Genomic DNA, 16198 nt, shown 5'->3' with positions numbered 1-16198 from the left:
AAGTATTGGCTGCTCAAACAAGCATGAAATCAGGCTCTGGATCAATGAAGAAAACATAGCTGGGAAAGTATCTAAGGAAATCATCTCTTGGAACATTTGTGGTGGAAAGAAATTGGTTTTGGGTGAAGTTGTTTAGTCTTAAGCCTTACCTCCAGAATAATAAATAACATATAACAACAAGTAAAGAGCTGGCCTTAGTAATTTTGAAGCTTCCCACAAAGTCCAGTTCCCTGATGGTTTCACTGGTAAATTCCACCAACATTTAAAGAACAATTAAGACCAACTCTTCATAAGCTCTTCCAAAATATAGAAATGGAAGGAACACTTCTCAACTCATTGTATGAAGCCTATTTTATCCTGATACTAAAGTGAGACAAAGCTAGGAATTAAAGTAAATGTACTCAATCTTATAAAGGCCATCTACCAAAAACCCACAGCTAATATTACACTTAAAGGCAAAAGACTGAATAATTTTCCCATAAGATCAAAAATAAAACAAACATGACTGTTCTCACCATTTCTATTCAGCATTGTACTAGAGGTTCTATCCAGGGTAATTAGGCAAGAAAAAGAAAGAAAAGGCTTCTAGATTGGAGTAAAAGATGTAAAAAATAGCTGTATGCATTAAATGACATAATCATGTGCATGGAAAATCCTAAATAGTCCACTAAAAACCTACTAAATGTCAGGAACAAGTCAGCAAGGCCGCAGGATGGAAGGTCAATATATAAAAATTGATTGTTCTTGTATATGCTGGCAATGAGCAATCCAAAAACAAAATTAAAGAAACAATTTCATTTATAATAACACCTAAAAGAATAAAATACTTAGGAATAAACTTAACAAAAAAGCATAATACTCATAGTTTTGAAAACTACAAAACATTGTTGAAAGAAATTAAAGATGATCTAAATAAGCGAAACGACATCCTACATTTATGGTTGAAAGACTTAATTTTGAATTATCTACAGATTTAACACAATTTATATCAAAATTCCAGCTTACTTTTTTTGCAGAAATTGGCAAGCTAATCCTCAAATGCACATAAAATGCAAAGGAACCAAATATCTAAAACAATTGCAAAAAGCAGAACAAATTTGGAAGACTCCTACTTTCCTATCTTGAAATTTACTGCAAAGCTACAGTAAGTACAACATTGTGGCACTCACTTTAAGGATAGACATATAAATCAATGAAATAGAATTGGGTGACCTGAAATAAACATTTATATTTATGACTAATTGATTTTCAACAACTGTGCCAAGATAATTTAATGGGGGAAAATAATCTTTTTGACAAATTAAGCTGGGACAACCAAATAACCACATGCTAAAGAGTGAAGTTGAACCTCTGCCTCACACCATACATGAAAATTACCTCAAAGTGGGTTTAAACCTAAATGTAAAAGCTAGAACTATAAAACTCTTAAAAGAAAGCAGACAAAAGCAATCTTTTGGACCTTGGGTTAAGCAATAGCTTCTTACATACAATACCAAAAGCACTAGCAACTAAAGAAAAAAAATAGATAAAATTGGACTTAATGAAAATTAAAAAGTTTTGTGCTTCAAAGATCAAGAAAGTAAAAAGACAACCCAAAGAATGGGGGAAATGCTTGTAAATCATATAACTGGCAAGAGATTTGTATTCAGAACATACGAATGACTCCTAGAAGTCAGTAATACAAAGACAAGTAATATAAAAGTGGTTAAAGGACCAGAATAGATATTTCTTCAAAGAAAATAGACAAGTGACCAATGAAAAGACAATCAACATCATTGGTCATTAGGGAAATACAAACTCAAACCACAGGAGATACCACTTTACATCTATCAGGATGGCTAAAATAAAAGACAGACAATAACAAATGTGAGTATGTGGAGAAATTGGACCCATACATAACCTTCCCATACATTGGAACATAAGATGGTACCAGCCTTTTTGGAAAACAGTTTGGAGTTTGCTCAAAATGTTAAGCATGGAGTTATCCCTTGACCTAGCAATTTTACTGTGAGGTATATACCCAAAAGAAGTGAAAAGATATGTCCACACAAAAACTTGTAAATGAATATTCAAAGCAGCATTATTCGTAATAGCCAAGAAGTGTGTGTGTTGGGGGGAACCAATGTCCATCAACTGAGGAATGGGTAAATAATAAGAGAATAGACATGCCATGGAACATAGTTCAGCAATGAAATGAAATGCTGGTGCATGCTACAACATGGATGAGCCTTGTAGACATATGCTAAGTGAAAGAGGTCATTCACAAAAGGACATATTATATGATTCCATTTTTATGAATTGTCTATAATAGGCAAACCTAGAGAGACAGAAAATAGATTCGAGCGTGCCTGGGGAGAGAGGAGCTGGGGTACAGGGATGACTGCTAATGGGCACAGAGCTGCTTTTGGGGTGATGCAAATATTGTAAAATTTGATTGTGATGATGGTGTGGTGAGGGTGCATACTAAAATACCTTCTATATTGAAGGACTATACTGAAAACTACTCAATTGTGCACTTTAAATGGGCAAATTTCATGGCATATGAATCACTTCTCAGTAAAGTTGCTTTTACAAAAAGAAACAATGAAATGGAGGAGTGCAATAAAATGAAATCACAGAATATCAGCAGAATAGAGGCCTAGACATTTGAAAAAGATGTATCTTTCTTTTGTAAGCTGAGAAAAATGGAAGGTGATTATAAGTGCTAGGGAAACAAATAGTTGTAGATAAAAGGTATTGATCAAAATATGTAGAAAACTAAAATGTCATAATTTTGAGTAATTAGCAAATGTCAAAAAGATAATTCATTTAACCTTGACACTTAGAATATTTTTATTCAAAGTGTTAAGCCAAAAGATGTAAGATTTTAGTAGTTTTCTATTAAGTGAACTAACATGGATTTTTATAATAAATTATATTTGCATAATTGTGTTATTATAACCTTATAAATTATGTTAATTTCTAGTTTATGGAATGAATCCATAGACAGACACAGAAATTTACCTTTAGGTATAGACTACAATGTGAATGTATAAAATTGGACTCTACAGACATTGCTTTCCTCTGTCTTATATAGGAGAGAATCAGAGACTATATTGTTTGCAGATGAGGAAATAGGAAAATAATTATATTACTTTACAACTTAAAAGTAAGCAAAAGAAGAACTAAAACTGACTTTAAAAATTATCAAAACTTAAAAGGGAGGGGATAGTCATTTACTGTCTGAAGTTTATAAAACAAGAAAGAGAAGTAAAAACTTATTATTTAGGATTATAAAGTTCAAAGAATATAAACAAAAATTTTAAAGGGGTTGCATATAGAAAGTGTGACTGAGTGTGGGGTGAGTAATTGTACTGTTCATTTACTGAGAGGATGTAACATTAGAGACTTTGAAGATCATTAACATGTGTTCCTTTGAGGAAAGTAAAAGTATTAGCAACCATAATAAATTGAAGTCTTCCAAAAACAAACCAGAAAATCACGAGGAATTATTTTAAAAACAAACAAAAGCAAAACAGACCTCATCAGAAAACCACGACTAGTGAGATTCCCAATGGGCCTGCCACACTTTGCTTTGAGTTCTAAAGAACTCATCTTGCAGTAGGAACTCAAGGAGAAAGAAGGTACAATCTGGGGTGGCAGAGAGTCTCGTTAGAACATTTTCTCAGGACGGAGCTACACAGCAAGGAGGTTCCCAAGCTCTGACCTCTGAAGCACAAAGCTTTGGGGAATCACGTAAGGAACAACAAGAAGAATCTAGACTCTGTGGCCCTCAGGCTCTTTCTGCGTTCAGCCGGCAGAGAATTCACGTCTCATTGAGATTCTCCTCTCATCAAGGTTATCAGTCCAGCAGTCAATAGCACCGAACCCTTTTATCAGCCCCACTTGGTAATTATAAAATATTTGCAATTATACAATATGCTAATTCTTAGACATCTATAAACAGCTTAATCAATTGAGTGCATTTTATTATTTCTAGTCTAAACATTATGGACTCACATGAAGTCTCTGAGATCAGTAAATTATTCTAGATTGTTAAACTGCTGCCAAACCAATCAGAAGTTTTATTTGAATTTATTAGGCTTGCTACATTATTTAGCCAGCAAGATTGAGAAAAACAACAGAAACAAAGAAGCATCCTGGAGTCACACTGTGAAGCTTGATCAGTTCCTGTGAATTACACGGGGAAAAGGCGTCTAAATGCAGGAGGATCAGGATTTACCTGAAACCTTCACCGTCATGTTAAAATTAATGTTAAGCTCAGTTCTTGAGGCATCTGGACTTCCTAAAAGCATGATTTCCCCTGCCATAATGTGTTTGGTTGTGTGTGTGTTTTCACGCACACACATGCATGTGACTGTGTGCTAGGTGACTAGACATCTATGATGTATGGCATAGGTTTGTATATGCATACGTGATGTATGTGCATATGTGATTCATGCCCAGCGGGAACTACTACATTCGAACATCCCAAAATAGAGCAAGAGATAAAGTGCTCTGCTAGTATTTATGTCTAAACACATTCAACAAGAACCATATATTCCCAAAAGTAAGACAAGACTTTTATCTACCCCCAAATTTTTATCCCTTCCTTGTATTCAAATTGTTTACAAATTTGTATACCACTGAGTATTCCCTGAATGAATTGATTTTTTAACAGTTGAGTACTCTTTGGAGAAAACACGTTACCTTGAAACCTCCTCATACAAGGCCACGTTTGGATGTTTATGGACATCACCCAATTAAATAGGTTTAAAACATTAAAGAAAGACAAATATAATACAGATCTAGACATTATTCTTGAGGCATTGTCTCACCGTTTCTAGGGCTAGATGTTGTAAGTCAATTAAACTGCATTTTAAAAAATAATGAAATCAGTGGTTATGTGTGTGGATCAAGAAAATGGTCTTATAGCACAAGTGGAAATGTTTTCTAATGTTCGCATGAAGGTGTTTGTAACCTGAGATAAAACTTCGAATGTCAGCATCTTACCCAGATTAAGGGAATGCTGTATTTTTAAAATTGTACTTTGGAGTGAAGATGACATGCCCTGCAGCCATGCTTCTCAAACTTGTGCGGGCATACTCATCGTCTAGAGATTGTGTTACAAATGGAGATTCTGACTGAGGGCCAAGGATGTTTTGTGCCAATGCTGCTGGCCTAAGGACTCCACTGTGAAGAAGAGTAAGACCCAAGAATGCTGTTTGGTGACTCAAAAATCTTCATCTAATGAAGATGACATTAATTAATGGTGTCAAACATATAGGTAAAGAGCTAGGGTAAATGGTTTTTAAGTACAGAGAAAATGAAAAGAACCACACACACACACACACACACACACACACACACACACACACACACACACAGCCTAACCTGTAAATTTTAAACATGCAAGTGTGATTAACTGTACCAATTAAACAACTTCAGAAGACAGTTGACTGCTCCATCCACATTTCTAAATGTTGACATATACTTTGTCTGAAAATATTTTTGTGTGGGATATAGGCATATTGCTTTCTATTCATGGTCATATGTATGGCATTTCTCCTGGTAATTTTTTGCTCTGTTTAGCAGATCTGAGGGACATAGCCAAATTAGAATTGTTTTGAAGATCAGTTCTTTGAACTGGAATAAAATGGGGATGTGTATATTTCTTTTGGTCGATGATTAAATAGAATAGTGTGCTGAATTGACTCATCTCTGTCACATAATGAAAAAAAGTAGTATAAGTTTAAAAACTAAGATGCCTATGCAATATATGGTACGCCTTATTTTAAAAGCAGTTGTACATTGACGAAAAGAAAGAAACAACCCCTACTTATAAGCTGCATAACCTTGGGACAAGAACTCAAATAGGAGATAGGTGTGTGTCTCAGGAAAAAAAGGTTATGATAACAAAGGCATTTTTTAAGGGAGGTAAATAAATATGAAAACAACAGACCAGCTAAAGCTAAATAAAAAGAAGACCTATAAGCATATTTTCAGTTAAATTCAAAAAGATTTTAGAACAAAAACTCATCTCTATTCTTTTACTATAGACTCAAAGTTAGTCTGCTCTCCCAAGTTTCTTTCCACATTGCATCTCTATTTTGTTGAAGGGAGGTGTTTCCAAGAGAAAATTCTTGCCACATTTTCTAAAAAATTTCACAAGGTGGAATAGAATATACTATTGCTATAGTAACCACCCTAGAATTTAATTCTGAATTTACATGCAAAAAGTTAAAAAAAAAAGATGTGTGAATGTAATTGATTAAAATTATTTTTTGTCTCAATTGTGAATTAATTGACCTACTCATACAAATAAAAATATTAATGCAGCTTTATAATGCTATATTTTGTTTCAGCAATAACACCACTCCTCTGCTGCAAAAAGTATCAAAAGATATATAATTCTTGTTTTGTATTCTTTTTTTTTATATTCTTAACATTCAAAAAATTATTTCTATATAAAGTTTTAAGTGTCTAGCATGCTTAAATTGGAATAGAAGCAAAGAGTTGCCTAAAAACGAATATAGTTGTACTGCTTAAAAAAAACAGACTGAAAGCAAACCAATTGGATTTTGTGGGGGCAGAGAATAGGAAATAACATTAATGTCATAAATATTGTCTTTAAAAAATGATGAAATCACGGTTGGTATTGTAAGAGGTTTTTAGTCAAAATCATTCCATTTTAGTCTTTAATGTGATTCAAAAAATGTGTTAATTCTGGAGATGTAATCAATTCCCCTTAAATTACTGGGTTAAGGTAGCCCCAAAATTAACTTGAAATGGTTAAATGACAAAACACTGGTCGACATTCTTCAGATTTTAAGTGGATACTGTCATACTCTATTATATTATTTGTGGTCAGTTATTTAGAGAAGCACATTTAAGTATATTGTTTTCATTCTATAACATAGAATGGGGTCTAGATCTTTCCATTGCCATTTTTAAATCCTAATTTTAAATACTTATAAATGCACATGGATGGAATTGACCCCAAGAGACAACTACTATGAATATGTTAGTGTCTAATAAGATATAAATAGATAATTAATAGAAGAGAAAACACAAAAAAACTAATAAATGTAAAAACACTTATCTTCACTATTAATGAAGATTAACATTAAAACAAAAATAAAATAGTTTACAAAGTTTTCCTCTTTTATATATAATTGGTAGAAATAGAAATTGGCTTAAGTTTTGTAGAATTATTTGACAATGTGTGTGAAGTGTCTTAAGGATGGCTGTATGCTTTAACTTAGTAAAGATGCTTCTAGAAATCTATTTTAATAAAATAACCAGAGATATAAACACAATTTATGAACAAACATATTTGATACAGGATTATTTTCAATAGTGAAAAATTTAGAATACCTCAAATAAGATATGGGTTAAATAAGTTATGGTATGTATGCCATGGCCTGAATGTTTGTGTCTTTCTAAAATTCATATGTTGAAACCTAATCACCAATATAATAGTATGAGGAGGTGGGCCTTTGGGAAGTGATTAGGTCATGAGGTCAGAGCCCTCATAAATGGAATTAATGCCCTCATAAAAAAGACCCAAGAGAGCTATTTTGCCCCTTCCACCATGTGAGGACACAGCAAGAAGACCACCATCATCTATGAACCAGGAAGCAGAACCTCACCAGACATTGAATCTCCTGGCTCCTTGAGCTTGGACTTCCCATCCTCTAGAACTGTGAGAAATAAATTTCTGTTGCTTATAAACCATCTGGTCTATGTATCTTGTTATAGCAGCCCGAACAGACTAAGACATGCACATCTATAACATGGCTATTTTATCTTGATTATGCTTTTGCAAAATATTAATGACATCAGAAAGTGACAAAAGAAAATTATACATATAAGGTAAATATTTCATTTACATATATAATATTCCTAATTATACATTTGATATAGAAAAAAAAGCTGAATGGAAGTGTATCAAAATTTTTTTTTCTTCTTTTCATCCTATTTTGTATTTTGCCAGTTCCCCCTCCAACCCCATTTAAAGAATGTTGCACTTTTAGAGTCAGAAGAAAACTTAACAATGTTTTTCCATGTAGATTACATAAATTATAGTTTCCAGAGAAGGCAAAAAAATTGAGATGTAACCGTTACAGAATGGGCCCTAAATTACCAGTTTGGATGTGCCACACCACAAGCTAGTGCACCAACATTTTTCAATAACAAGGCTTTTAGGGGGCCTTCTTTTACAGTAACTTTTAAAGCCTGATCCCAAATTCTTCCAGCTGTTCAGTAGCAGACACTGAATTCCATAGATGAGACATTTATATGTTTTTTACCAACAATATTAAAACCATTGGTCAATCGTGGGGGGGGGCAGCTATAAGAAGAAATTTATTTTGCGTATTTCTCCTTATATATTTGCATTCTGATTTCACAGAGTTCTTGTAATGCTGCCCATTAGTCACCATTACCTTCAGGTCTGGCTCTGTGGCTGATTGCTTTCAAATGTCCTGCAGCTCCAAAAAGACCCTAGAGAAACATTCTAGTCATGTAGGCACCATAACTTAAAACCACTTTTAAGAACTTGGCATCAAATCTACCTTCCTGATTTGACTTATAGCAAGATGCTTGCAGTGTAATGCCATTGCTTTCATGAAAGATGACAAAAGAACTATTAATGACACTAATTAAGATGTGTGAATATCATTTAGATACTCCTCCTTGTTGCTTTCCAAGTACAAGCTATGTTACCTAACACATTAATTGGTAATGATACAAGTGCATATCTTTCAACTACAAGGTCAGTTTTTAAAGCAGGGCTTTTATTATTAATGTGCTTTAAGTTCCTACACAGTCCGCGTAGAGATTCCATTAACAAACCTTACTGTGCTCCTCTTTAACCCCATTACAGCCATATTATGCCATCCCAGATATTATGGTATTGTGGGTTGGAGCATTTCAAACCTTATCCGGCCTTAAATATAACTTCCAAAGCATTGTGTATACACCCAGAACCTATTTGTTTAAAAGGTTTTTGCCTTTTACATTTTTAAATCAGCCCATTCCCTGGCCTTCTTGACCAGTCAAACAAAATCCAAATGTTCTTTATTTGAAATCCACTGTTCATCTATCCAGCATGTCTGCCTAAAGTAAGTTTTGTGTCTCTAAAGTAACATTTAGCATAGAAAATAAAAGAATATTAAAGTATAACCCCAGTTAATATAATGGTCTGCTTATAGATCCTTAGACTTGTAAATGAGGTAGAATAGTAAAACTAGAAAAAACTTTTAGTCTCAATAGCTTGTTTCACAGAAGAGGAAATGGAGGCTCCAAAAGTCTATTTCACTTGAGCCAGGTCTCAGCACCAAAAAACAAATGCCCTGTGTTGGGTGTGAAACACCTCTGATTATAACCGGGCATCCCTCACTCAGATTCAGCAAGGACTGAGAAAAGCCTGGGATGTACCAGATTGTCATGTGCCTGCTTCCTATTTGATCTTAGTAAACATCTACAGCTGTCACTCAGGAAACAGAAACCTACATTTATGAAGAACTGGGTAGCAGTCAGGTGATCTCCCATTCAAGACTTCGTTTAATTCTCACAATGGTTTTGTGAAGTAGGTGTTATATTATCCCTATTCTGTTAACATAATTGTGTTTCTAAGAAGGTCCTTTGGTTATGGTCACGTATGAAAGACTACTACTTGCTTTGGCATAAAGTCTTGCATATTTTTTCTCCTCTTAAAATATCTATAGTAGCAATCCCTTTATTGCTCTCTGGCATTTGGAACTGCTGAAGGAAAGTCTGAGGCCTGCCTGATGTTTTGTTCCTTTAGAAGTAACCTTTGTTTTCTTCCATGTGAGATGCTTTTAGGACATTTTGTCTGTCTTCACATTTAAATACTATCTTCATATATATTTATGCAAATTACTTTTATACGTTTGTGCCTGGGTTCATTGGATCTGAAGACATAGTTCTTCAAGAAAGTTATCATTACTTAAGTTTATTATTGTGTTGGTTAAGTTTTTTTTTTGTATCTTCTTTAAGCACATTAGTTGTATTCAGGTTAGCTTTTTGTTTTCTCTAAATTCCATGTCCATCATCTTTTCTCACTACTTCTTTTATATTTATCCTTTTCTCCTGCATTCTGGGAAAGTTCAAAATTCCAGTCCATATTAGTGTTTCAATTTTCCACGACATCAGTTCTGTTCTTTACTGTGCCTACCCTGATCCCAGTTTTATGATTGAGGCTCTGCCTTCATCCAGCCAGCTCCTTTTCCTCTCAACACAGTCTCTTCTTATTCCTATAGTTCCTGATTCATGGAGCTCATAAATCATTCTACCATATTGAAGATACAGAGCAATTTACTACATTATAAGAATTCTTGTGAAGTCATTTCCAGAGCTATCTCTTCAAGATGATGCACTATTTATTCCATATTGGATCATTCTCCTTCCTTTTTTTCAAATGTGGGAAGGTGTATACAATCCTGGTGTTTGTTGATGCACAAGGCATCTAGCTTATCCTTGCTCCTTCTACTCACTGTCCAGTTGGAGGTTAATATTATAGAATCCTCCATGTCTCCAATCTACACATAAAGGGCACATTGATAAGGTTAGTGCTTAATCCAGTTTTCAGTGTCTAGCTCTGTTTCATATTTGCACAGTAAGGATGGGGGTCAAGTGTATATATTGCACAGGAGAAGATTGCTTCTTGAAGAATGTATAGTTTATATGATTATAACTAAATTCTGCAAAGCTTGACAAAATCATGGTTAGGTGGAGATAGGTGAAAAATTGAGTCAGAATGCATTTAAAATGGTATGAACTATAACAGGTTGAAAGACTCTGGGATGGCATCACTGAGCTAAGAACCAGGAAAAATTGAATGACCTTTCAGGTTTCTTTCCATCTGCTCTGCTTTATTAATTGTTACTGCACTTCCCAGGATCCAGACATCACTACCCATCTTTTCAGTTCTCCTATTTTTTCCCTGAAGGGAATTGCAATTGGAAGGTGGGTGCAGATTGTATTCAGGTCACCTCGAGAAGTAGCACCTGTGGCAGCTCAGACAGACAGCTAATTCCCAAGTTAAAGCCTCAGATTCAGAATGCTGGTCCAAGAGGCAGGCAGTGGGGGAGGAATGAAGCTCCAACCTGACTTCTCAGGGAGACAACCTTTCTTCTCCAAGCAGCAAAATCTGAGTGCCTCTGATTGTATTTCTCTATTCCTCTCTACAGGTTTTGTAGTTGGTGGAATTTTCTTTGAAATTCTGGCATGGAGTGCAATGTCAATCTTGGTGTTCCATTTTCTTGGAGACTTTTCATCCTTTCTGTATCTTCAAAAGTATTTTGGAAGGAGGGAGAAGCTGCCTCAGAAATTGCAAAGCACATGCCATGTTGATTCTAATTTTAGTCCCAAATCACTCAATTCAGTTGCGCAGATAAATGAATTGTCACAAACTATTTACAGAACCGAATTGAGAACAATCCTCCTCATATCCTCACCTTACTATCCTGACTTAAATCTGCTCAGGAACAGATCTGGTGTTAGTTGTTTCTTCCTTAGTACAAAATCATGTCAATATGTTAGCTTTCCACATATATTAATCTAAAGCTTACTTCTAATTAAGCAATAGCTACAAATTAAAGGAATTTGAAGCGTCACTGCACAGGAGGCAGCCGAGGTTTTCCTCTAAGCTGAAATCCTGCGGGAATCACAACCCAGATTATTTACTAGGCAGCCTGCCTGGCTTTTCCTAGGAAACCTGGCTCTGCCATTTTCATGAACTTGGCTGCTTTACCCCCATGACTGCATTTTAAACTCCCTTTTATTCTGTAGGTAACAAAATAAATATGAGACAAACTCATAAACCATATTGGTAAAAATTATGTGTACTTCTGGATTTCAACAAAGCATGCAGTCAGATCTCTCAAGTTATTCCAGGGTCAGGGTGATCTGGCATGGACAGTTAGACGAATTTCTGCGCAGATGCTCAGCCATAAGCAGTTAGCAACCAGCACAGCTGAGGATGCAGCAGGAGGACCCCTGGGGTGAGAGCATAGGAAGGCATCATGTCCAAACTGATGGGTGTCATGTCATTGGGAGGAATGGGAAACAAACTGAATGCCACAACCACAGTCTTCACATCTTTACAGGTGAAACCACGGTGTAAGAGGGGCACCACCACCACATCACATATGGTGACGTAGGTGGGGATTGACAGATTGGAGTCTTCCCATATGTAGATATTGTTACATGATTGCCGACACAAATGGAAAAATAGACTTCTACAGTGCCTAGGGTAAGGAAGATGATAGACATGTTCTACGGTTCACAGCTCAGATCTCAGCAGGAACTTTGGGCTTCACGCCGGGCACCATTCAGAACAGTAAGAAGTTAGAATGTATCCAGGTGAAGGTAGTCAGGAAGTAAGACCCTACAGGCTGGCATGATGAGGAACAGGTGACTGACTGTCATATTTAGGTGGCCATTTCTACAGGATGTTACTATGAGATCCACACTTCATAGGGATTTGAGCTAAATGACCTCTATGATGCCTTCAAACTCTACAATTCTTTTATTTTAGAGTTTATTTTAGAATATTACAGGGGTACACATGTTTTGAATTGCTTTTGTATAGATTCAGTCAGAGTTATAAGTGTGTCCATCACCCAGATAATGTGAATTGTATCTGTTAGGTGTGATTTTACCCATCTCCTCCTCCCCCCACCCCACCTGCTTGACTTTCATTAAGTTTTACTTCCATATGTGCCCATGAGTGCTGATAGGTTAGTTCCAATTTAATGGTGCATGATTTTGGTGTCTGTTTTCCATTCTTGTGATACTTCACTTAGGAGAATTGTCTCCAGTTCCAACCAGTTTATTATAAAAGATATTAATTCATTTTGTATGGCTGAGTAGTACTCCATGGGATATATATATATGTATATATATATTACATTTTATTAATCCACTCATGAACTGATGGGCATTTGGGTTGATTGCATATCTTTGCAATTGTGAATTGTGCTGCAATAAACACTCAAGTGTAAGTGTATTTTTTACAAAATGGCTTTTTTTTACTTTGGGTAAATACCCAGTAGTGGCATCGCTAGATCAAATGGTAGGTCTACTTTTAGCTCTTTGAGGAATCTCCATACTATTTTCACAGAGGTTGTACTAGTTTGCAGTCCCACTAACAATGTATATGTGTTTCTTTCTATATGCATCCATACCAGAATTTGTTGTTTTGGGACTTTTTGATAAAAGCTATTCTCACTGGAGTCTTAGTGTGTTTTTATTTGTATTTCCCTAATAACTACAGACATTAAGTATTTTTTCACGTGTTTATTGGTCATTAGTCTATCTTCTTTTGAAAAGCTTCTGTTGAAATCAAGGGTACCCAAATGGGGAAAGAAGAGGTCAAACTATTGCTCTTTGCTTATCATATGATCTATCTAGAAAGCCCCAAAGATTCTGCCAAAAGACTCCTGGAATTAATAAATAAATTCAACAAACTCTCAGGTTACAAAGTCAATGTACATAAATCAGTGACATTTTTATACACCAACAACAGTCAAGCTGGGAATAAAATCGAAGATTCAATACCTTTCACAATAGCAACAAAGAAAATACATAGGAATATATTTAACTAAGGAGGTGAAAGCTTTCTATGAGGAGAACTACAAATCACTGAGGAAGGAAATTGCAGATAATGTAAACAAATGGAAAAACATATCATGTTCATGAATTGGCAGAACCAACATTGTTAAAATGTATACACTACCCAAAGTGATTTATAGATTCAATGCAATCCCCATCAAAATACCAATTGTCATTTTTTGCAGATTTAGAAAAAAATAATTCTATAGTTCATATGGAACCAGAAAAGAGCCCAAATAGCCAAAGCAACCTTAAGCAAAAGGAACAAATCAAGAGGTATTACTTTACCAGAGTTCAAGCTATACTACAAGGCTATAGCAACCAAAATAGAATAGTACTGACACAAAAATAGGGACGTAAACCAATGGATCAGAACAGAGAATTCACATATAAAATCATCCTCATATTGCCATTGGATCTTTGGCAAAGCAGACAAAACATACTATGGGAAAAAGAATCTCTATTCAATAAATGGTGCTGGGAAAATTGAATAGCCACATTTAGAAGATTGAAACAGAATCCTTACCTGTCACCATTCACAAAAAATAATTCAATATGGATAACAGACTTAAACCTAAGGCATGAAACTATAAGAACTCTAGAAGAAAATATTGGAAAAACTCTTCTAAATATCAGTCTAGCAAAGAATTCATGAAGAAGACCCCAAAGGCAATCACAGCAACAACAAAAATAAATAAATGAAACCTGATAAACTAAAAAGCTCAACAGAGCAAGTAGATAACCTAAACTCTAAAATTCTAAGACTTTAGAATTATCTTATTAATTCAATGGTTTTTCTTATTCTCCCTTCTATCAAGTAGGTTTTGTGAAAGAGAAAATAGAGCAGTAAAAATGCCAAATAGTATTTTTCAAGGTATATTAATTCCTACAAAGTTGTCAAATTAGAGAGAGTAGGATAAGAAAAACATAACAAGTATTCCAAAATTTCCTGGTTATAAAATTGCTAACTGTGGAAGACTGTATTTATTTGTTTGTTTGTTTTTTTAAGGAAGCAAACATTTATGTTTCCAGGGCATTTCATAAACAAAAAGAACAATATGTCACTCAACTTTCCTCCTCCTTTCTTCTGTCACAACAATAAGGAACTAACCCTAACTGAAAGAGTATTTTGCAGGTGATACACATTTTCAACATTCCACAATCCAAAGAGATGTTGGGATCAATGTTTTAGATGCAAAAAAGCTAAGAACTGCCAAAAAACAAAACAAGACAAAAACATTCCTCCGTGGCATCTTTCTTAACTTGGGAAATAGTTTGTGAATCTACTAGAAAAGAATTGTTCCTAATAATATGGCACTCTGGTTGTATTCAATGAGCCCCCCCCCCAACACACACACACAGAGATAACAATCACTTCTTTATCTTTACTCTTACACAACCCAGATGAGACGTTCTAGTAGTTATGGATGTTCAGCGGTATTCCCCCAACCTCAAATTTTAAGGAAACTCTTAATAATGAGTAAGCCAATTCATTTATACTTCCATTTGGACCCATTTTCTCATTTTTAATTCTCATTGACGATGGTGAACTACAAATAATGAGGCTTTATGGAAGCATATTTTCATATATTCACATGACTGGGGAAGAAGAGTTTCCATCTGGGGAAATCATGGGCCAAACACAGATTCTCTGTCCCAGATGCTCAGGTGTGAAGTTATCTTTAGGATGATCTAAGACAATTTGTCTTGGCCCACATGCTAGGCAGAATAATGCTCTCCTAAAGATTTCTACTTCCTTGTGTCCAGAACCTGCAAATATGTTACCTTACATGGCAATAGGACTTTGCAGAAGTGATTAGGAGTACAGCCTTGAGAGGGAAGAAATTATCTTGTGCTATTCAGGTAGGCACCGTCTAATCATGTAAATCCTCAAACATAAATAATTTTTCCCAGTCATGGTTAGAAAGAGATGGAGGCAAGGTTGGAAAGATGCTGAGCTGCTGGCTGTGGGTCCACGTGTCACGGAATGTGAGCAGCCTCGTGAGGTGGGAAAGGCCTCCAGAAGGAATATACCCCCATTGACACCTTCATTTTATACCCCTCTTGACGCCCAGTGAGAGCCATGTCAGATATCAGCCCTACACGACTGTAAGATAATTAATCAGGATTGTTTTAACCACAGGTTTTGTTACAGAAGCAATAAAACCTGATTGCAGTGGAACCCCTGCATCAAAAATATGGACACTCCGTGATTTGCCCCAATAGCTGCAACCAGGATCTTGAACTCAGACCTTCTAACTCTCATTCCACGTGTACTTCCCGTTTAGTGATTCTGTTCCTAATATTTTTTAGTACTTGGAAGAAGTGAATAATCAGCTTTCACTTCTTACTTAATTATTCTAACTGAAATTGATTTTCAAGGCATAATTGTAGACAAAATTTCTTTCTGCAAATGATTGTACAATTTGCAGAGTAAAGTATTAAAGTTAGCTATTGCTTTCTTCACTTTGAACAAACAGAGCTTAGTACCAGTCACTCTTCACTTTGCCTTACACTTCGCTCCTTAGCACTTTTTAAAATTCATCTCTACTCTGCCATGAATTCTCTGAAGAGGAAG

The sequence above is a fragment of the Microcebus murinus genome, chromosome 5 (genome assembly GCF_040939455.1).
Source record: "Microcebus murinus isolate Inina chromosome 5, M.murinus_Inina_mat1.0, whole genome shotgun sequence".
In the NCBI taxonomy this organism is placed as follows: domain Eukaryota; kingdom Metazoa; phylum Chordata; class Mammalia; order Primates; family Cheirogaleidae; genus Microcebus; species Microcebus murinus.
Note: the sequence above shows the minus strand (reverse complement) of the source record.